The sequence below is a fragment of the Monodelphis domestica genome, chromosome 8, assembly GCF_027887165.1.
Source record: "Monodelphis domestica isolate mMonDom1 chromosome 8, mMonDom1.pri, whole genome shotgun sequence".
In the NCBI taxonomy this organism is placed as follows: Eukaryota; Metazoa; Chordata; class Mammalia; order Didelphimorphia; family Didelphidae; genus Monodelphis; species Monodelphis domestica.
This window is the reverse complement of record NC_077234.1, coordinates 213,705,550-213,729,652: the sequence shown is the minus strand read 5'-3', so window position 1 is coordinate 213,729,652 and position 24,103 is coordinate 213,705,550. Positions and strand designations below refer to the sequence as shown.

Genomic DNA, 24,103 nt, shown 5'->3' with positions numbered 1-24,103 from the left:
TCTTTCTCTGTTATTGTTCAATTGTTTTCAGTCATGTCTGACTCTTCTTGATCTTATTTGGGGTTTTCTTGGCAAAGATACTGTAGTTGTTTGTTATTTCTTTCTCTAGCTCCTTTTATGGATAAGGAATCGAAGCAAATAGGGTTAAGTGATTTTCCCAGAATCATACAGTCAGTATCTGAGAATACTTTTGGATTCAGGAAGGTGAATTTAACCACCTTATCTAGCTTCCCTTCAGTATATTGTTTCTTGCCCTTTGTTTTCAAAGACCAATGACATCACAGAGTGATATATTGACTTGTTCTAGAATTGGATTTATTTATTTATTTATTCATTCATTTATTAGTTTATTTATTTATTCATTTATTTATAGAATTGGATTTAAATGAGGCACTTATATAAAATCCTTAGCCTCAATCTCTTTTTCACAGTCATAAAAGTCCAGTGGCAAGACAAAAGCCAGGATAACTCTGTCTAGAAGAGCTTGGTCAGTCTTATCTTTGTTGTTGTTGTTGTTGTTGTTGTTGTTGTTGTTGTTGTTGTTGTTGTTGTTGTTGTTGTTGTTGTTGTTGTTGTTGTTGTTAGGCAAGTTGGTCCACAACCTGTCTTTGTTTCCTCAGGGTCCTTTTGGCCAGGTGGAACTTTCAAGAGACTTTTCTTCTAACTCCTTTTCTGGGCAGTTCTTCAAAGCTGTTTACATCTTTTAAATTTATTTTGTCTATTTTGTTTGAATTTCAAAGATTCTGCTAAATTCTGATTTTTTTTGAAAATAAAAACTATGAATTCTGTTAAAAATTCATTAAAATTCATTTAAAAATTTTATATGGAATTTGGTTAGTTTTATAGTATTGAATTTAATTAAATGTTATTTAGCATGAATACACAGCAAAGTATTTATATAAAGAGCTGGGAATGTGAAAGCAAAAAAGAAAAAATAATCACTACTATAAAGAGTTTATACTATACTGTGGATATATCTGGTTTAGTAGAAAAAGTTCTGAATATTGAGGGGTTCACATCTCAGATCTACTACTCATTGTATAACCATAGGTAAGTCACTTAACCTTTCTTAGTTCCAGTTTCTTATTCTGTAAAATGAGCAGATTAAAGAAGATGAGTTCTAAGCTGACCAGAGCTCCCCACTGCCTCATATATGTACATTTCAGCCTCATGCCTCTTTTATCACTGTATTACTAAAATGGGACTTAAACTTCCTTTGTGCCTGATATGGCCACCTGCTGTCTTATTAACAAACTGTTCCTTATTTTAGATTTGTACCCTCTCCAGGGAGACTGTATTGCATAATTAATTATTTAATTAATGTATATGTAGATAATCTTTATCATTCCCTCCCCCCCAAAAGAAAAGAAAAAAATAATTCTTGTGTTGCTTTTTAAAAAAAATTAATTTATTTAGTCAATTTATTTTTTTCCTCCCATTTGAATTAGTTTACTTAGTCAATTTAGAACACTATTCCTTGGTTACAATATTCACATTATTTCCCTCCCTCTCCTCCCCCATCCTTCCCGCAGCTAAGGTGCTTGGACATTAATTGTGTCCTTGATCAGAACCTGTTTCCATGTTGTTTGTTCATTTAGAGTCTACATCCCCAGCCATATACCTTCCACCCATGTATTCAAGCAGTTGTTTTTCTTCCGTGTTTCTACTCCCACAGTGTTTCCTCTGAATGTGGATAGTGGTTTTTCTCTTAGATTCCTCCAAGTTGTTCAGGATCACTGCATTGCCACTGAAGGGGGCACTTCGCAAATGAGTTCAAACACCTAGAATATTGATTATTGGAACCATAATTTATTAATAAAAGAGAGAAATAAAGAAACTACCAGCTGGGACAGAATTCCCTAATGGAAAACTGCGTTGGTTTGACATTAAAGACCAGATTATATACATTGCAGAATTCTTATCTAACAAACAAACCTTAACACAGGAATGTGGGGCCCAAGATGGGGGGACAATTCTTAGATTTATGATGGGGCTGTTAACCAAGGAGTGTTTATCTTCACTTAGTCAAATGTTAGTTCACTGGCCCTTTGATATTCCTAAAATTCCTCTTTTGTCTCTTGCCACCTAAACTGAGCAGAAAGCATTTTGTTATCTGCCCCAAACATCTTGTCCTTCTGGAGGGAAGGAAAAACCAGGTCTGTCCCCTAAAAATGTGGACAGGGGTAATTTTTCCATCTTTGGTCTTTTGGGGGCTACTTCACCACTAATGGAGAAGTCCATTACATTCAATTGTACCACAGTGTATCCGTCTCTATGTACAATGTTCCCCTGGTTCTTCTCTCACTCTGCATCAATTCCTGGAGGTTGTTCCAGTTCCCACGGAATTCCTCCACGTTATTATTCCTTTTAGCACAATAGTATTCCATCACCAACATATACCACAATTTGTTCAGCCATTCCCCATTCGAAGGGCATCCCCTCATTTTCCAATTTTTTGCCACCACAAAGTGCACAGCTATGAATATTTTTGTACATGTCTTTTTCCTTATTATCTCTTTGGTGTACAAACCCAGCAGTGCTATGGCTGGATCAAAGGGCAGTCTTTTATCGCCCTTTGGGCATAGTTCCAAATTGCTCTCTTGTGCTGCCAAGAATGGTTGGGCATATAGTAGGTATTTAATTAATGTTTATGACTGGAATAATGGAGAGCTGAGGTTTTGTCAGTTTTTCATGGGTTGATTTTAGCCAAGGACTCCTGAAGTTGATGCCAACTTTGTAATTAAAATGATCAAGCTTGGCCCAAAAGAAAAGTTGAAAAAATATACCTTTCTCTTTTCTTTGAATAGGTGAAAGGTTATGAGTGTGGACTACAGAGAGCCTTCTAGCAGCCTCTGCATATAAGGGAATATCTACCAGATTATGGTTTTGAGGAGGAGAATGAAGTCAGAGAGAGGTTTTGAGATCAAAGACATTTGCAGTAAATTGAGGCAGACACATACAGATCAGATTGCAGGGAGGAACCAATCCCATGCTCCTGTTATCTTTCTTTATAGGGCCTTCAGGGAAGAAAGACAAAAATTAGCCAAGAATGCATGGAAAGTAGAATACTTAGATAGGATTAGGAATTAGGTGTGAGGTGAGAAGGAAGAATAGAATAAAGACAGAAGATCTTTAGAGACACAATGGAGCTCCATAGCAGGAGGGATCCATGTGGCCAGCAGGCAGGTTAGAGAGAGAGAGAGAGAGAGAGAGAGGAAAGGAACAAGAGGAAGAGAGGGAGGGTCGCGGCGGGTCCTGTCTTTATTGAGGTAATGAGGTAAGAGGTGCAACAGCACACCGTGGTTTTACATTAGCTTGACATATCAATGATGTATAAACTAGAGGCGTGGTAAGTTCAGCCCACTCTTTTCAAACTCCCAGGACGAAGACTGCATGGTCTGCTCATAAATCATGCATTGGAATGCTGTCTGTGTCTGACCAGACCAGAGCTGAGTCCTCTGTGGCTCAGCCCAGAGATTCTTCCTGGAATCCTACATGGACTATAATGCATATACTATTAGCTAATGTTGATGTATCAGTTATTTTCACTAAACTGTTTTCCCTCCTTTCTGGGGAATCAATACGATACAATCATGCAATATTGTTGTTACTATGTACAATGTTCTCCCAGTTCTGCTTATTTCACACTGCATCAATTCCTGCAGGTCTTCCCTGCTTTTTCTGAAATCATCTTGCTTTTAATTTCTGATAGTACAATAGTACCACAATTTGTTCAGACATTCCCCAATTAATGAATATCCTCTCAATTTCTACTTCTTTGCCACCACAAAAAGAACTGAAGAGCAGGATTTGCAAAGGAATCAATAGGAACCAAGGACAAGGTAGGAATTCATCCAGTGAGAGCATTTTGGCCAGTCAGATGTGCCTAGTCTCCTTCGACCAATCTAGTTCATTTTATATGATAATGAATATTTCAGTGTAGAGATGACAAGGCAGAAAAGAACCAGAGCTTCTTTCTGTTGCCCAATTTCCTGTCTAAAAGGCTATGGCATCATTCAGCTTCTTTCTTCACTCTTGTTTTTCAGAGTATTATATGATAATCAGATCTTTTCTTTACCTTTCTCTTTTCTGATGCATTCTGATAAGAGTTTCTAAAGCATGTGAGGTGACTTTTCCTGAACTCTTGAAAGATTTTCTATTTAACCTACGAGATCTGGAGCTTGATAAGTATATTTTTGAGGCACTCAGTCCGGAACCTGGGAAAAGAGCACTGGCTTGGGTTAATTGGCCTTGGTAGAAATCACTTAATTTTTGGGTCAGAGGTGTACTGGTAAATGTTTAATGACTGACTCTCCTCCTGTCCTCAGACACTTCATAGTTGTGTGACCTTGGACAAGTCACTTAAATCCCCATTGTCTAGCCCTTACTGCTCTTCTGCCTTAGAACCAATACAAAGTATCAATTCTAAGATGGAAGGTAAGGGTTTAGAAAAAAAAAGAAAAAAGTATGCCTTATTGTATGCCTATAGTTAATTATCTCTGACAAAAGGCGGGAAGCACATTTTGTTAGAAGTCTTCCAAATCATTATTGATCAGAGTTCCCAAGTCTTTCAAAACTATCTTTTACAATGTTATCCTTTACAGAGTTGTAGTCAGTGTACAGACTGGATCCATGGAAAGGACCTGTTTGTATAAAAATATTTATAACTGCTCTTTTTGTGGTGGCGAAGAATTGGAAACTAAAAGGGTGTCTCTCAAGTGAGGAATAACTGAACAAATGGTGGCATACGATGGTAATGGAATACTATTTCAGAAAGAGCTGGAAAGACCTCCGTGAACTGATGTAGAGTGAAATAAACAGAACCAGGAGAACATTATACACAGTAACTTCAATTCTATGGAATGATCAGGTGTGATAGACTTTGCTCCTGACAGCCATACAATGATCCAAGACAATTCTGAGGGACTTGTGAAAAAGTTACCACCAGAGAAAGAATGGAGTAGAAATGCAGAAGAAACTTATGAGTTATCACTTGTTTATTTGGGTATATGATTTGGGGTTTTGGTTTTATGATATTATTTACTTAGAAAAATGAATGATATGGAAATGTTTTATGTGATCATACATGTATAACTCATATTGAATTGCTTGTCAGCTCTGGGAGTGGGGAGGGAAGAAAGGAGGATGACAATATGGATCATATAACTTCAGAAAACTTATGATAATAAGATCAGTTGATCTACATATATTGTTAGGACACAGGTGAAAAAAAAGGAAAAAGAAAAAGAGAAGTTCTGATTTTTCCAGAGCTTTCAAAGCTTGTATTCCTTCAATCAAAAAGGGATGGAGAGGAAGGAGACCTAGACTGAAGTCAAAGTTGAGGCTTATCCTTCCCAACAAGTGGTTCCTTGTCAATGTTTCTTTCTAGGATGCTGTACTTACTCCAGTCTCTAGAACAATTCCAATTCTCAACTAACTTGGTATTTTATGCCCCCCCACCCCAGAGCATGATCCAATTTCCTTAACTTATTTAATACAGTTCCAAATATATTTCCCACTTCTTCTAAAACTTATTGGTTGATTAAAACTAAAGCCTATAATTGAGATGGATAATTTTCACTAGGTTAAGGGTACTAAGGCATTTTCAGTGATTTTGAGTGGGATAAGGCTACCCAAAGCACTGAAGGTTAAGTGATTTCTGTATAATCATACTGCTAGTATATGTCAGAGGCACTTAAACCCATTCCTTCCTAACTCCAAAGGCAGTCTTATATCTACTACTTCACAGGGGTTCTTCTAGTGGCAGGAGAATTTTTTTTAAAAAAATTAACCCTTACCTTACATCTTGGAGTCAATATTGTGTATTGGTTCCAAGGCAGAAGAGTGGTAAGGGCTAGGCAATGGGGGTCAAGTGACTTGCCCAGGGTCATACAGCTGGGAAGTGTCTGAGGTCAGATTTGAACCTAGGACCTCCCATCTCTAGGCCTAACTCTCAATCCACTGAGCAACCCAGCTGCCCCTAGGAAGGAGAAATATAAAGGATACAGAATAATTCTAGGAAGACTTCTAAAGGATGAAACAGAAGCAACTAATAATATACTAAATGGGAGCATGAACAATAAAATCCAAAAATATACATAGAAATGGAAAAAAAGTTCAGAAAGGAGACAGAAACAAATGGGAAGGTGACACTTTTTTTTTCAACAAACCATATAGAAGAAAAGCTTACAATTTCGTGCATAGACTTTTTTATATGATTGAATATTTAAGTTAAAATATGGCTTGGTTTAAAAAAAGAAGCAAAAGCAAAGAAATACAAAAAGAAAAAGATTAGGATACATGAAAAGGAAAGTAATATCTTTGTTATTTTTAAGTTTATCAGTTTGCTTTTTTATATTACATACATTTACAGATTATCTGCACATCATGAGATCTCTTCTTACAAAGTAATTTTATTTGCTTAAACTTACTTATTTGTCCAACTGTTTAGTTAATTAAGTAAAACTAATGATATAGTGATCTCACCTGAAAGTTCAAGCATATTTCACATCTGTAGCATCTCTTACCTCTCTATTAAAAAAATGAAATTAACAAAGATAGACTTCCTTGATCCCTTTCCCCACCCATTAAAAATGATATTTCCTCAAGAGTTGTAAATAAAAATGTTTCATTCTGTACCCTAAATCTATACCTCTATGAATGACAATGATGAATTACTATTTTACTTTTATTAAAGCTATGAAGTTTTAAAAAAATCACTATAAAGCAATTGACAGTTCTTGGATTTATATGCAATTTTGTTTGAATGTTTCTACTCATGGCTATTTAAATAATTAAAAACTAAAAACAGAACAAAAAAATCTGAACCAAATTGTTCCCATGGTTTTGCTCACTTCACTCTGTACTGGTTCACACAACCCTTCCCATATTTTTCTGAGTCCATCCCTTTCATTATTTCTTTGGGTGTAATAACATTTTGTTACATTAATTTATCATAATTTGTTTAGCTCTTTTCTAACTGATGAATAACTTTTGTTTCTAGTTCTTTGCTATAAATATTTTTATACATGAAGGATTGCCTCTTCCTCTTTAATCATTTGGAGGATATATGCTTCATAGCAAAGTGTCAGGTTGAAGGGTACATTTATTTTTGTGACTTTTTTGGATATAATTTCAAATTGCTTACCAAAAAAGAACAAACCATATTTACAAGTACAGCAATGGAACTCTCCTCTCACAGTTCCTTTCAACAACTGTCTAGTTTTTTGGTAACACTTGCTAATCTATTAGGTATGAGGTAGAACCCCTCAGATTTATTTGAATTTGTATTCCTCTTATTATTTGTGATTTGAAACTTTTTTATGATTCCTGATAATTTTAACTTTTGCTTGAAAATTGCCTACATATATCCTTTTACCGTTTATGGGAAGAATGATTCTTTTTCTGATATATTAGTTACACACCCAGACACACAGACACACAATGTATATGTATATATATATATCTAGGATAACAGATTTTTATAGCAGATACGAATTTAAGGGGAAATGATTCTAGGTCTTGAGAAATCCTTGAATACCACAACAAAAATGCTAACAAGATTTTAAACCGCTTTCTTCAAACAGCATTGGAAGTTATCTACTGACAGTGCTAATCTGCTTCTTCCTTCTAGTTCTTAGGATAAAGATTTATTTTTGTAAGCCCCTTCAATGCAGCTGTTTTCTTAGCGTGCATATACTTTGCTTAGTTTTCCTGCTTTCTTAATCACATGCTATACAGTTGCTGTGAGACTTTCCCTAAGAGAACATGTATGACTCAGAAACAGTGTTAGGACCTAAAGAGGAACTATATTTTCTTTGGCTTAGGCTGTCAAATAGTATTGTGTGCATTTCAAATCCTGGTATTTTTGTATCAGCTGGAGTTCTTGTAGATATTACTGATTAACCCTTGTGACTAAATAACTCTTGAGTTTTGGGTGCAGCCTGTTTTCAATCTCTAAATCAAGTTTAATTGATTTTTCTCCCCCAGGGTCTCTTTTCTAAGCTTACTTTGTCTCTGAATTTTATCCAGATACTGCACGATAGCATAGACTTTAACTAGTAAATGAGCTGTCTGGTTCCACCAAATTTGATGTGAATCTATGTTAGAAAGCAGATTCAGTGATCTTTCAATGGTACATCTTCCAATCTAGAACTCTGAAGACTAAAGACCAAAATTACACAGAAAACTTAGAACACCTTCTGTATTAAAAAAAATATTATTTAGAATATCTTTCCATGATTACAAGATTCATGATTTATCCCACCCCTTTTCCCTCTCCCCTCCTGGAGTTGACAAACAGTTATTTATATTTGTAATAGAGTGATCTTTTAATGCCAGAACCCCAGTCATATCCCCAATTGACCCACATGATTGATCTTATGTTTTTTTACTGTGTTTCTATTTCTACAGTTCTTTCTCTGGTTGTGGATAATTTCCTTCCTTCCTTCCTTCCTTCCTTCCTTCCTTCCTTCCTTCCTTCCTTCCTTCCTTCCTTCCTTCCTTCCTTCCTTCCTTCCTTCCTTCCTTCCTTCCTTCCTTCCTTCCTTCCTTCCTTTATTTCTTCCTTTCTTTCTTTCTTTCTTTCTTTCTTTCTTTCTTTCTTTCTTTCTTTCTTTCTTTCTTTCTTTCTTTCTTTCTTTCTTTCTTTCTTTCTTTCTTTCTTTCTTTCTTTCTTTCTTTCTTTCTTTCTTTCTTTCTTTCTTTCTTTCTTTCTTTCTTTCTCATAAGTTCCTCTGGATTGTCCTGGGTCATTTCATTGTTGCTGGTAGAAAAGTCCATTACATTTGATTGTGCCATAATATATCAGTCTCTGGGTAGAATGTTCTCCTGCTTCTGTTCCTTTCACTCTGCATCAATTCCTGGAGGTTGTTCCAGTTCACATGGACTTCCTCTAGTTCATTATTCCTTTCAGCACAATAGTATTCCATCACCATCAGATACCACAATTTGTTCAGCTATTCCCCAATCTATGGATACTCCCTAATTTTCCAATGGAGCAGCTCAGTGGATAGAGCATCAGACTGGGAGTTAGGAGGACCTGGATTCAAATTTGGCCTCAGACACTTCCTATCTGTGTGACCCTGGGTGAGTCACTTAACTCTAGTTGTCTAGCCCTTATTGCTCTTCTGCCTTAGAATCCATACTTGGCAACAATTCTAAAACAGAAAAAATGGGTTATGTTAGAAAAAGAAAAATTAAGGAAAGAGGTGAATAGGACATTCCTAGTGTGGGGGAAAGCCACAAAGGCAAAGAAATGGAAGATGGAATGCTGATGTACCTTGAGATAGACATTTTAGTTCTGGAGGCTGTCTTCTGAACTGAAAAAGTCTGGAGAATATGTCCACTGCCAGAAGGATAAGATCAAACCATTGTCCAGAAGGTATGGATAGACCTTGAATGAAAGGTTTAGGACAGCAAATCTGAGATGAAAGTGAAATAATAATATATACTTTAAATATTTATATCTCACCAATAGAGAAATGTAAAACCTAAAACTGCCTACACACCATAGATCCTATTTTTGAAAAAGTATGTTATTGGGGCAGGTAGGTAGCACAGTGGATAGAGTGGTAGGCTGGGAATTGAAAGGTCCTGTGTTCAAATCTGATATAAGATACTTCCTGGCTGTGTGATCCTGAGCAAGTCACCTAATCCTAATTTCCTAGTTGCTCTTCTGTCTTAGAGTCAATACTTAGTATTAATTCTAAGACAGAAAGCAAAAAATTTTAAAGGTATTTTATTTATTTTTAAACATTCTTTTTAAAATATTGAGTGATAAATTTCCTACCCCTCCCACACCCACTGAGGATCCAAATGAAATGATTTCAATTAATCATACATGTGACATCATGCAAAAAAAAAGTATCAGTCACATTGCTTAAGAAAGCAAAAAAAAAAAGAAAACGAGAAAATTATACTTCATTTTGCACTGAGTTCATCAGTTCTCTCTCTGGAAGTGGATATCATCTTCTCATCACGAATAATTTTAAATGGTCTCAGATCATTGTATTGTTCAGAGTAGCCAAGCCTTTCATGGTTGACCATCATTGTTGTTCAGTTGTGTCTAACTCTTTCTTATCCCATGAACTAGTCTGCTAGGTCTTTCTATTTTCCACTATGTCTTGAAATCTATTCATATTTATGTTAATTGTTCCTAGGACCCTATGCATCTTATCTTCTGTCATTGTCTTTTCCTTTTGCCTTTAATTTTTCCCACCATTAGAGTCTTTTCCAATGATTTTTGTCTTCTTATTATGTGATCAAAGTATTTAAGCTTCAGTTTCAATATTTGATATCTCAATGAATAGTCTAAATAAATTTCTTTAAATTTTGATTGATTTGTTCTCCTTGATGTCTAAGAGACTTCTAAAAGTCTTCACCAAGGCTACATTTCAAAAGCATTGATTTTGTGGTGTTCTATTGTCCTTATAATCCAACTCTTAAACCCATACAGTGCTACTGGAAAAAACTATATCTTTGCACTGTTGCCTGCAAGGTGATATCTCTGTTTTTAAGTATGCTGTATGAATTAGTCATAGTTTTCCTGCTAAGGAGCCTCAGTGCTGTCTACAGTTATCTTTGAGCCCAAGAACACAAAATTTGGTACTGCTTCCATTTCTTCTCCCTCTATATGTCAGGAAGTGATGGAACCAGTTATTAATGTCTTAGGCTTTTTTTCAGCTAAATGATCAACTTTACAGCATTGCTACTGCATAATGATCTCCTGGTTCTTCTTACTTCATTTTGCATTAGTTCATATAGGTCAGTGATGGTGAATCTTTTAGAGATTGTGTGTGGTATACCCTGTCACCTCCCACCCAGAGACCAAGTGCTGTGTCCTACCCCCTTACCCCAGACAGGGGAAGGAGAAAGCTCTCATTGAGCTGCTAGGCAGAGGGGCAGGTGAAGTGAGGCATGTTCTTGGGCACGTGTGGAAAGGTGGAGGGAATTGACCTGAGTACTTTGCTCCCCTCTAACTCTGTTCCCTGTGAGCTGCCCACCTTACTCCAGACAGGGGATGAAATAAGCCTTCCTATTGGGCTGCTAGGCAGAGAGGCATGTGAAGTGAAAAAATGCCCTCAGGCATAGTGGAGAGGAGTAAGGGAGCAGCTCTGCTGGAGTCCCTCTGCTTTTCTAGTAACTAATTCTTGTGGGTGATGTACGCATGCCTATGGAGAGGGCTCTACATGCCTTTTTTGGCACACATGCTATAGGTTAGCCACCATGACATGTCTTGCCAATTATTTTCTGAAACAATTCCTCTCTTCATTTCTTATAGCATAATGGTACTCTATCACAATCATATGCCCCAACTTGTTCAGTCATTTCTCAATCAATGAGCATCCTCTCAGTTTCCCATTCTTTGCCACCACAAGAAGAACTGCTATAAATGTGAATGTATAGGTCCATTTTCTTGTAACAAAAGTTTTTAAACAAAGAAGCATCATGACCAGATGAAGGCATAAAAAAAAGGTTTGGTGCAGGTTGGATTGAGAAATTGAGTTAGTAAATTGTTAGCAGATGAATTCTAATCTTTTTACTTTAAAATTTTTTTACAATTACATGTGGAAACAATTTTTGACAATTGTTTTTTGACATTTTAGGATTCGTATTCTCTCCCTTCCCCATCCCTTTCTGAGGTGGTAAATAGCCTAATATAGGTTATACCAATACTTTCATGCAATATATATTTCCGTATTACTTGTGCTGTGACAGAAGACATACAATAAAAAAATTCATGAAGAAAATAAAGTGGAAGATGGTATGCTTTAGTCAGACTCCAACATTTCCTTCTTTGGCTGTGGGTAGCATTTTTTGTCATGAGTCCTAGGTGGATATCTGGGAAACTTGCTTTGCTGATAGCATTTTAGTCCTTCACAGCTGATCATGATACAATATTTTTGATATTGTATATACACTGTTCTCCTGGTTCTAGCTGACTTATTTTAAAAAGAAAGTCCTTTCTTAGGATGAAAAGAACAACTATAGCAGAATTGCATAGTCAGAGGGCTACAAAGAATGGGCAGAACATCTTGCTTCAAATAAACTCACTTTACTCAAAGAATCATCCCAAAGCATATTCTTTTTATGTAGCAAGGCACAGATTTGTATTGCTTGTTCACTTATTAAATTATTATAAACCACTATTAGCTGCTAGAATATGATGGAATGAGCAGAAGAAAGAGAGGAGAATATTCCAGATCAAATGTACCAGGCAGTTGTTTGGTTTAGATTTATACCTATTCACATCTACTCTCAAGAGGACCCAGCTGTTGGGGGCAGCTGGGTGGCTCAGTGGATTGAGAGCCAGGCCTAGAGATGGGAGGTCCTAGGTTCAAATCTGGCCTCAGACACTTCCCAGCTGTGTGACCCTGGGCAAGTCACTTGACCCCCATTGCCTAGCCCTTACCACTCTTCTGCCTTGGAGCCAATACACAGTATTGACTCCAAGACAGAAGGTAAGGGTTATTAAAAAAAAAAAGAGGACCCAGCTGTTTAGCAGAGAAACTGATAGCCAGAGAGATTGACAGCAAGCAGCAAATTAAGAACCATCTCATACATCACTACGGCAGCTTAGGTGGCACAGTAGAGAATATTGGACCTGTAGTCAGGAAGACAAGTTCAAATCAGGCCTCAGACACTTACTAGCTGGGTGACTATGGGCAAGTCACTTAACTTGAAAGCCAAGCCACCTCTCTAAAACCAGAGATCTAGTGCCATCTCAGTTTCCTTAACTGTAAAATGAGCTGGTGAAGGAAATGGCAAACCACTCTAATATCTTTGCCAAGAAAACCTCAAATAGGGTTACAAAGAGTCAGGCACAACTGAAAAATGATGGAACAACTCAGACAAAATGGAACAGAGATTTCATTCCTCACAGCCCCTGGTCTAATTGGAAGAAGTTAGTCTAAAATTCTATTTATTATCCTCTAGTGCCTGCCACTTTGTGAATACAGCAGAGTGTGAAGTGGTTGGACCCAGAATGGAGAGTACTCTAGCTGATAGCTCTAGAGAGAAGCAGATATGCAGCCCTAGAATCTAAGAAGGCTAAGGCAATCTGCAATGAACTGCTGTTCCCCAGCTGGTAAGGGGCTAAATGAATTGAGTTGATGCAGCTGGGTCTAAAAGCTTACATTATGAAGCAATCAGAGGAGATAATGTAAGATACTTTCCCAAGAAGAATTTTGGCCTTGGTTTCTCTCCCTCTGTACCCCGACCTCCATTAACTTTGCTGTGTTTGCTTTTGATTCTACTTCTGGCTCTACTTCCTATATCTGGCCTCATCCAATCCATTTCTAGGCTGGAAACTCTTGTTTTCAACATTTTCTCTCCATTTCAGAATGGGACAGGATTTGGCCTGCCCAGTGGAATCTGTAGAGGATATCACAAAACCTTTGGTCTTCTGGAAAGTCCTCCACCCCTACTCAAAGGAGAAACAAATGTGTTGATAAGCACTATTGAGAGTCCTGGTGCAGAAACTGCTGGAGGGTAGCAGGAGCTAGCCTACATGATCTCTGAGAAGTTGGGTTTCCAGGCCAAATTGGAACAAAGAAATGTTTGGCTCTCATGGTAGATAACCCCATAAAGGAAGGGAGTGGTGGGTGTTTTTGGAGCAATCATTTAGGTCAGGGGTAACCAAAATTTTTACACAGGAGGCCAGTTCACTGTCCCTCAGACCATTGGAGGGCTTGACTATAAAAAACAAACAAAAAAAACCCAACTATGAACAATCTGTATACCACTGTCTGGGATAGAGGAGGCTTCAGCGCTGGGTGCTATGGGCCTGTCACACCTTGCACAGGCCCATCCCTGTCACCACTATACAAGGCAGCAGTATACACAGTGCAGAATCCCCTCCCCCATATTGCTGCTCACCATGCTGACGTCTTCCATTGTGCAGCCACATAATCCTTTGCATGGCACCTCTTTCTCCTTCAGTTACTCTCAGAACAAGGCGCCACACAAAGGATTATGTCACCGGAAGTAGTACGGTATGTGAGCAACTCCATGCTTTGTGGCACCACCACATACAGTGCTTCTCTCACTGACCACCAATGAAAGAAGTACCCCTTCTGGAAGTGCAGTAGGGGCTGGATAAATGGCCTCAGGGGGCCACATGTGGCCCACAGGCCATACGGGGGACCCTCGATTTAGGTCATGACTTTTCCTGTTTTCATTGCCTAATCAAGTCTATGGATAGCCATAGGAGTGTCCAGCTGAACTTGCTTAGGTAACTTTTTCCATGATTCAAATTGGGCTGACCCTTCTTGAGACACATGAGATGTGGAGTTATTCCCTCTGAATAATCCTTCAGGAGCTACCACTACTTAACTTGAGGTGTTCTTAAGGAATTGGAGCTGAGTGCTGGTTTAGAAATGCTGATGAACTATTTTGGAAGATCTACTGCTAACTTAATGTCAGTTTTCTTTTCTTCTTTCCTCTCCCATCCTGTGAAACTCAAGGGGGCTCAACTGAACAACTGAATCAAAATAGTGGTCAGTCATGAAAGACTTGACTTTCTGATCAATACAATGATACTGTCAGAATTGACTTAATACATTGTGAAAGGAATCCGACTGGACATTATGCACTGATATGATGAGCCAATGGCCCAAAAGGAGAGGAAAAGGGCAGGGTTTATACAGTTCACTAGGAAAACTCAAACCAAATCTGGTCTCTTCAAATACAGATATTTTTATCCCTCTGTTCCTTTCCCCATTAATTTGGAACTATCAGGAGTACCAGGTAACCTGCATCTAAGGTCTTCAACTAGGGAATGTCCTGCAACTACCACAGAAATTCTGACCAAGGCCTTCAGTTGGGACCATTGACTTAAGATGAAATTTTTGAGTGGATAGACAGAACATGAGTATGTGTCATTGTTTATGACAAGCAAACCTTGTGCTTATGATTGGTCTTGGAATTGGTCAATATAACTGAGGACTTTTTTCCTCAGATCAATAGAGTTCTGCTGTGCTTAATTTAATTTTAACAGGATTGCATGAAAGGTGAGTGAAGACCTGAATGCCAAACCACTTTTCTAAAACCATAGACCTAATGCCATCTCAGTATATAGAAGAGAATATTGCTAACTTGGAAATAACACAGAACTACTAAAGTAGTCAGCAGAGAAACCTAGTCTTTAATCAGGAATAGGGATAGGGTCCAACACTGGCCACCACTCAGACTCCAGTGCCACATACCACACAGGGCCTGCATTCTGGGGACTCTGGGAACCGGATCACTGGGAGAAGGCGCCACACTAAATGCCAGCTCCAATGCCTACTCTGCCCAGGGAGAAAACACTGTGTTAAGTGGACTCTGGAATAGAACTTGGGGGGAGGTCTCTTATACCCTCTGGAGAATTTGCTAGGGTAAGCCTGCAGAGACAAACCATAAACAGGTTGCAAAATCTCTTTGCAGCCAGCCTCAGGGATATCACCTAGGGGTCAGCTATAACACATCAAAGGCAAGGGTCAAACTCAGGAGCTGGGTTCCTGAGAGGAAACAACACAATCAGGGAAGCCTCAAAAACAAATAAAAGGCATTTAACATTAGCTATGTCCACAAATCCCACCTATGCTAAGGGTTCCCAAACAGCTCTAAAGTCCATAGTTCAACCCCAAAACTGGGGTGTTTAGTACTGAGGTTTCTCAAAGGGCAGAGGTAAACTGAGTCATCTAAATTTCTCATTGAACAGTATCAATGAGGCAAAATCCAGTACCTTGATTTCCTTCTCTCCTTGCTTCCTCTCATTTTCCCCTAAGAGTTATTTATTTCTGATCAGGTCTCTGAAAGAACTATATTTTTGGGAGGAGGGAGGAGAGGAAGAAGCTTTCCTTTGAAGGGAAAAAATTAAAAATTTACCCAGTCTTCTACCTCCAGTGCGGTCTTTGGGATAAAAAGAGCAGATCTAGGTTTCTGTCACAATGATTAGTCCTTCAGTGCTATTAGGCATGGTACCCTTTACCTGTATTATTCATGATCTATGAAAGTAAATAAGGCAGTAGGTTTTGTTTAGTAAACCAGACATATAATGCTTTAAAAAATATTACTATCTTTTGTTATGTTTTGTTGCCTATATGACACCTCCAAACTCCCCACAATTCCTTATAACAAAGAACTTACCTTTAAAAATTGCTCATATCTTTCATGAGTTTAATTGGGAATAGTTTTTATAAACCAAGAATCTTACCTGGATTGGGATGGGGTCTATTTCTAGAAGGCTTTTTTACCCTTCCCTTTCCCCAGATATCCCACTCACCTCATCTCATCAGATCTCTGAATGTGGTCATGCCATCTGAACATTTTTTTTAAAACCCTTACCTTCCATCTTGGAGTCAATAATGTGTATTGGCTCTAAGGCAGAAGAGTGGTAAGGGCTAGGCAATGGGGGTCAAGTGACTTGCCCAGGGTCACACAGCTGGGAAGTGTCTGAGGCCAGATTTGAACCTAGGACCTCCCATCTCTAGGCCTGCCTCTCAATCTACTGAGCCACCCAGCTGCCCCCTGAACATATTTTCTAAGAATTTCTGAATCAGGGAATTGTGGAAGACATTAAGGAGATAAACATGTATTCTCAAGACTCGACTCATATTGCTTTGGTAAAGTTTATCCTTTGGCCTCTGGGGGGAGGGGGGACAGGACATCCATTTGTTTAGAAACTTCCAGAATCAAAAGTTTGAACTAGCAGAACTAGAGTTTCTGATTGTATGTAATAAGTATGTGGTGAAGAATTAAAAGTGGACTCCTAAGAAGGGGAAGGAGAGTTGTAATAGGGGTCACCTGTTATCTCCAGAAATTCCTGGGATTTTCTGGCTCATTCTGCAGATTTTCCCATTGCTTTGATGCCCTATTACTCTCTTCACAGACCTCTGGCATCTAAAGTTTTTTTTTTTTCATGTGTCCTCAGGCAACAGAGAATGCTTTTCAGGAATTAAAACAAAAGAACTGTTCATCATGGCTCTTGGCCTATTAACACCCCCCCCCCATTTTTTTTTTTGCTACTCCAAGGTGGTGAGGATAAGGGTAGCATGAACTTCTAAGGCACTCTTTCCCCTGAAGTACTTTGGACTTGGCTATTTTTCCATTACTTCTCCCTCCTTCCCCCTACCCCCATTTATGGTTGACAAAAACACCCTGTTTGGAAAGTACCATTCTGATACACTGATCTTCTTTGAAGGGGAGGGGTTCAATAGTCCAGCAGCAGCATAAAACCTGCGCTATCTACAAGTGGCCACCAAACTCAACTCTAATATATAAGACAGAAACTATTTAGTCATTTAAGCTTTATCTTGTGTGTCAGGCCACGACTATCAGCAATCAAATACTGTTTCAGAAGCCACTGTGTGCTACTTGGGCAAGCCATCCTTACATTCAGTGTCCCGAAAACTCTGTAGCCCCACAGCCCCACCTTGTTGAGCTAGTCCAATAGATGTAGGACCCCTCTTAGGTCTATCCGTCTATTCATCTGAGAGTGATTTTCTTTCCCTCCCTCCCCCCATAGCTGAATGGCTAATATTGCAGTTATGAAGAAAAACCTGAGGCTATTTGTGACTTTTCACACCATTGCCTTGGAATTCTGATGATCCTTTCTCAGGTTTGATCTCAGCTGGTCTTTTCATTCCTGTGACGTGTACCTAAAGAAGGGGGACCTGTTAGGAAACTATTATTACACCTCCCAACCCTTCTGCATCCCTGGGCAGCAATAACAATGGACTTCCTGAACTACTGTTCTCTCAAGGGTACGATTCTCTATTGATGCTGGGCATTCGTGTAAATGCCTCAGAATTCCAGTAATGTGAACAATATCATGCTACAATGACTGGAATCCTGGCCTACATTGTCACTTCAAGTATAACTGCCTTTCTTCCTTGTCCCTTGGCTTCATGTGATGACATTTCTTTAGATCCTCTCCTGTTTTGGGATCCTTTATGCAGACTTTCCGATATGCTTGATGTAGATTGCTTTCCTCGTTTGGACTTTGCTCATTAGTTGCTTGCTCTAGTTCTGCTTGAATAAATAGCTTGAATCTTGGATTCTAGTCAGAGGGTAGCTAATGGTGCCTCTGTTTTGCCTGTCCTTGCACTTTTGGATAATCTCCCTATTTTGGATCTGTTTCCTGGGTATCCCTACTAGACCTGTTTGGCTTTACATACTTCTGTGTTCAGAGCCTTTGAATATATATGAGGCAACACATTGCCTGGATTCCCAGGCCAGGACTTCCCTGGTTAAGCTTATCTTATCATGTTAAGGTCCAGTTCGTCACCCACCACCATGGAAGACCCCCAGACAATGCAATCAAGAGGAGGGTCCTTTATTCTGGTATAGACCAGGAGTTCCGCCTGCAGTTGTGAGTGCAGAGTCTTTTATACCCAATGCCTGACAGCATATCACTAGCCACCATACGTGGCCCACAAGTTTCTCCTGGACTCTAAGTTTTGGGCGTCGGCACATTCCCTGACAGGGGTCTGTTGGTCAGATGTTCTATAGTGATATGTGCTGTACTGACCAAGCAGCTCCCTGCTTGGAGCTCCTTCATTCCCAACTTCTTTTTCTCTTAGGGGGCAGAGGGAAGGCCTGTCCTATGAGGGACGTGACTAGGGAGAAAATTTGAAAAGGTGGGCGTACCTGGGGCTGGCAGTTTCCCTCTCCTTCCATCAGGGCTTCTAGACCCTCTCGTAGCTTGCTCAGGGAGTCCCTAATAATCCCCGAGTGGTTAACATAGAAGCAGCACTCCTCGCCCAAGGCTGCACAGAGGCCCCCCTCCTTAAGGAAGAGGAGGTCCTGCTTGGCATAGTAGGTCACTCGGGGTACTATTGTGAGGGGGTGCAGCGGGCAGTGAGGGAGCTAGGGGAGACCCAGGGCTGTAGGCCAGAACGGGGGCACAGCCAGTGCGCTCCTGCGGGTGGGATAAGGTATCTCCCGATTGAGGGATACTCTGTGACAAGGGAGGGGGAAACCAAGAGGTGGGGGAGAAAGTGAAGTAATGGAAGCGAGTGGGTCATGTATTCCTTTTGCTAGCTGTCTCCCCACTGCTTCTAGTGAGTCCTGCCATCTGGCCAGCCCAGCCATCCATAGGGGAACCACACAGCCTCCCAGAGGGCCAGAATCTCAGGCCCCACCTGGTTCAGTGCCCCCTGCCTTCCCATCCCCTCCCCTCTCCAAATGTCTAAGGGAAAAAGGGAGGAGGTCCAGATCTTCTGTAGTTTCTTCAGTGCTGAGCATGGGTGTAGAGCTGTCCCTACCTATGTGTAGGAGAGAGAGGGAAGGGAATAAGAGGGGGAGGGAAGGCTGCAGACAGTGTCTTTAGGGGCGCGTCCTCAGTGGATTCCAGGGTCCCAGGTGGACAACTGCCTGGAGATCTGAAGGGTGTCCTGTCACTCCTTCCCTCGATTGGCAGACCGGTCACAAGGGGAAGTCAGCCCCTAAGAGAGAAGGGTACTGGGGCAAAGAGCAGATAGGAACAGGACATTAATACAATAGTAATGAACATCACATATTTGCATTTGGGTATCTTAACCAACAGACTTCATCCTCAGAAATCATCTTCTGACAGGAACAGATCCCTTCCTGAGTTGTTTGCAGAGCTGGTATGTGATATTTCTGTTAAAGAATATCCTATTGCAAAATACACATTAACTATAATGTCTATAAACCCTGGAGTAACAATATCTTACAGATGTATTTCCTTACCCCAGAGGCTGGGGAAACCAAGAAGGCTGTGAGCTATCTTTCCAAGCTCCAGAACCAAACCTCAACTGTGGTAAATTAAGGCTACAAATACATGCAATCTAGGAATAAACTCCATCTATTTCTCAAAGCATGTTCCTAACAATTTGAGAATTCCCAATTATTAGGGTTGTTTGAGGAAATGGAAACTTTAATATCACAATTTGCATTATGTGCTGATCATGGGAATTGTCACGAAGGAAGAAGGCCCAGAAAGGGAAAATATCTCCAAGTCACAAAAGACACACCAAGCAAGGCTGTCACTTGCCATTGTTGTTCCACTCTAGGATGGTTGGGAAAATTCAGTCCAAAGTGAGCGTTGGGCTGCCTTCTCTACAGCCATCCTAGGACTTTTTCTCTCCTTAGAGCACTTGCCACTGGATGCCAGAGGCCTTCTTTTCCTTAAAGGACAAGTCTCACCCATTAACAGCTCAGAGAAATTTGCTTATCAGCAATCCAGAAACAAATCTCCACACCCCCAAACAAGCCTTTAATATCCCTACAAGGCTGATCACGCAATTATTTTCATGTATTTACACATCAGGTGTAGTCACATGAGTGCTGAATTAAGTAGTTCCCTATAAACCAGGGCTGTATCATCTCCTGGACCTAGGCCATCTGAAAGACTAAGACAAGCTCATGCAGGAATCACTTCAGGGTAACTGTCCAAAGAAGCATGTGTGATTTTCCCACATGCATTATTTTATATATTATCCCTAAGTTAAAGAGCCAATTATGAGAGCAGAACATTCATCTGTTCCCTTTCACCTTCTCTCTCCCTTTCTGTTCCTCCAAAACCCTCTGCTTAAAAGCAGAACACACCATTCATTCTTCCTTTACAAACCCACATACTAAAGCTTTATGGACTTTAAATCAAAGTCCCTTTCTTCCAAATTCAAACCCAACATACCTCCCCACTTTCTCTAACATGCTTTTACTATCATAAGTCAAACAACCAGCCCCTTGGTATCACTTCAATTGCTAATCGGTAACCCCAAAGAATTCTGATTTAAAAAGATTACATCATTGAACAGTCTTTAGCATAGAGCTCAACCATTATAAACTTCAGTTCATAGTACAAATTGGTAGACTGAGGTAACAAACTATATGGTTGAGTCAGATTTACAGTGAGGTGTTTTGTTTTTTTTTAATATCCAAATGATACTTAAACACATTTTAGCAGCCACTCACATAACAATCATAAATTTCTGAGCAAGCATTTTCACATATGTGCCATTTTTAACACCCTGCCTATTCTTTGGCTAATATATCCTTATACAGATCACATATATCCTTATACAGATCAAAATGTAATCAAAATATCAACCAACAATCCCCAGAACTCGTATGAGGTAACTTCATCAATTACATATCACTCAACTCATTTTATCATTCTGGACCTGGAATGTTTGTAGTAAGATTCCACAGCTGCAAACAAGCCTTTTTTTTTTTTTTTGGTCAGACAGGGCTGGCAATATTTACTTGCTTGAGCACCTTAAAACCTCCGTTTCTACAATTAAGATATACTCATCTTTAAGTTCTATCACACAGCGGTTGTTAACTCTCTGAAGCCCCCATGTCAGTTCATAATGTTATAAGCACTTCTTTCTCCTTCCTGGGTGCAAGGAAGGGGTTAATAGCTTCTGAGCAATTTTATCCCAAGGCTGCTGGCCTTGACTTAGATTTTATTACTTAGCAACCTTGGCCCATCCTTCTTTAACCAGTGAGCTCACTATAATGTAAAAGTTTGAATGTATCAAACCCCCTTCATCCTAATTTAGTCTCAGTGGATTTCAATTTGAACTCCACACTTCCAAATAGCTCTGATTAAGTCCTTTAGTAATGTTTCAGTGCGACCAAACTGAGGTGCAAAGCATTTACCTGTACTTCTCTCAAACCTGTCTAAAGTAGACTAGAACCTCCAGTTTAGTCTCTTTCTAGCTCAAAACATTGCTACATTCCTAATTTAAGTCCATCAACATTATTCCAATTTATAATTTGTTATGTCTATTTCACACTAGAATTCATAGTATCAATTAGTAGCTCTATTCAGTACTCTTATTGAAGTGGAGCACTTCATAAAATGAATCCAGACACCCCCAAATTCAATTATTAACTTATCTAGATAGGTTATAAGACATAAAGTTATTTCCCTTCACATGTACTTAATCACTTTTCCCTACTTAGCTTCATGTTACCTGGCATTCCAGCCTAACTTCTTTGATATACCTGAAGCTAGACTGTATTTAATCCTCATGAAAAGCCCTCTCGATTACAGGGCTGGTTGAATTTATCTTGTTAAGGGCACACAGGTTGTATGTCATATACCCTTAACCTATTTAGGTGGACAACTTAATCCTCTTCATAATATAATGCATACATATTTAGCATTCACTAATTTCCAGCATTTGGCATCTAGATTACAAATTCCTTCCTATGCATTTTGCATTTTGCACATTTAAAAACAATTCATATAACCTTGATTAAAAACATTATTGAAAAATTTCCTCTTTTGTAAAACATCAGTTCTTAGCATTTATCTCATTAATGCCATGCACAGATTAACCACTTTGAAAAAGAAAAAAAAACTTCTGGTGTATGTAATATAATTTCTTGCTGCTATTTCTGACAGCACATATATTAAAATAAATGTGATTTGAAGGATTCCCAAATTCAAAAATTCAAATTCTAGAAAAAGTTCTTTTCAACAACACAAGTTTTTCTGAATGACTTTTACATCTATAAAGTAGTCAGTACAATTTTCTGTCTATACAGAATAAACTTTCCTCTCTGCATCAGACTTGCTATCAATCACATTTACACAATTCTCAAATTCACTGAAATCATTATGCATTGCAAGGTTTAACAAAGCAAACTTCTAATCAGGAGTTTTGTTGTTCAATAAAAATCTGGCAACATTTAACATTTGACAAACAGTAACTACAACACGTTACATTTGTACCATATCAAAATCATTAGCAATTCACCCAGTTTGAGAATTAATTTTAAGAGAAAGTTTCTAACTGTGGAGTAAGAATCTCCCTTTTCTGCTCAGAATTTTCTCTCTTCCGCTCCTTTGGGGGCCCATCCAAAGGGAGAAGGAGGGAAAAATCATTGAATGGGTAATTGCACTCTCTCCCGCCCTGAAGCCTGTCACAGTGTTACTTTATCATAGCTTGCCTGGTTGGAACACAGGCAGAGGGAGCAGGGGTGCAAAATCTATTCTCCTTTGTAACCCTGCATCCCAAACTCCCCCCCCCCTTTTTTTTCTTTCCCTTTAATCCAGCCACAACAAAGACTCAAAGAACCCTATAGGACACCCTCTCCCACACATCCACATACCTGCGTCCAAATACAGAAAGACACACAAGACAAACAGCAAAAGCCAGAAGACAAATAACAGAGACATGGACATGTAAACTCCCCAATCCTAGGAGCTTATCTTAAGATCTCATTTCTTGGCATGTACTTGTAAGGACCGTAAAACCTTGAGCAAGCTGTTTGACAAACAGGCTGATTTTCTATTATTGAGACCAAGAAGGTGCAAGGAAAGGGTTAACAACTGCCTAAAGCAGCTAGTTTAATCAGGAAAGAAACCTGATACCCACAATTACTCATCAGTGGCCAGCTCCCTTCCGCTGTTTCCAGCTTCCTTCGGCTGCCTCAGGCTATCTGTCAGGGGCAAGCAGCCAGCAGCTGGCCACCTGATTCCTCTGTGTGGCAAAAAAACCTCAGTGTGTCTAAAAATCACCTAGAGATCATGGGGCATCCCCCAGTCTCTCCTATGGGTGCAATATCTTCCCCAAAGGGGACTCTAACCCCTTTCCCTTCAAACCAGTTGAGGGCAGTGTCCACCTGGTGGAGACACGGAGCTCCACACTCAGGGCTCTCTCAACCTGACGGAGACTTTAACTCCGTAGGACAGAGTCAGACCTGATGGAGACTTTAACTCCATATGGCAGAGTCAGACCTCTGTCCTCAGGGGCCTCTAACCACCTGGAAGTTCTGATCTCGGCACCTGCCCTGGACCGTATCCTTTCCCCACCGCTGATCACAGACGCTTCACCCACAGCCACACAACACTCAGCTCACCTGAAGGTCCGGTCCAAGGCAGTGCCTTAGGCCCTCCTGTCTGTGGGGTTCCAAGGCAGAGGGGTACCGGCGAGCCCCCAAATGTTAAGGTCCAGTTCGTCACCCACCACCATGGAAGACCCCCAGACAATGCAATCAAGCAGGAGGGTCCTTTATTCTGGTATACACCAGGGGAAGCTCAGCACAGGAGTTCCGCCTGCAGTTGTGAGTGCAGAGTCTTTTATACCCAATGCCTGACAGCCACCATACGTGGCCCACAAGTTTCTCCTGGAATCTA

General features: G+C 39.7%; 1 long non-coding RNA gene across 1 annotated transcript; it reads right to left on the bottom strand.

Annotated features, from left to right (window-relative positions):
• Positions 1-18,303: 18,303 nt before the first annotated feature.
• On the bottom strand, positions 18,304-23,886 carry LOC107649809 (uncharacterized). The gene is made up of 2 exons (XR_001624108.2): positions 23,827-23,886; positions 18,304-19,430 (listed from the first exon to the last, which is right to left on the bottom strand). It is a non-coding gene; the product is annotated as an uncharacterized LOC107649809 (long non-coding RNA).
• Between the last annotated feature and the right edge of the window lie 217 nt (positions 23,887-24,103).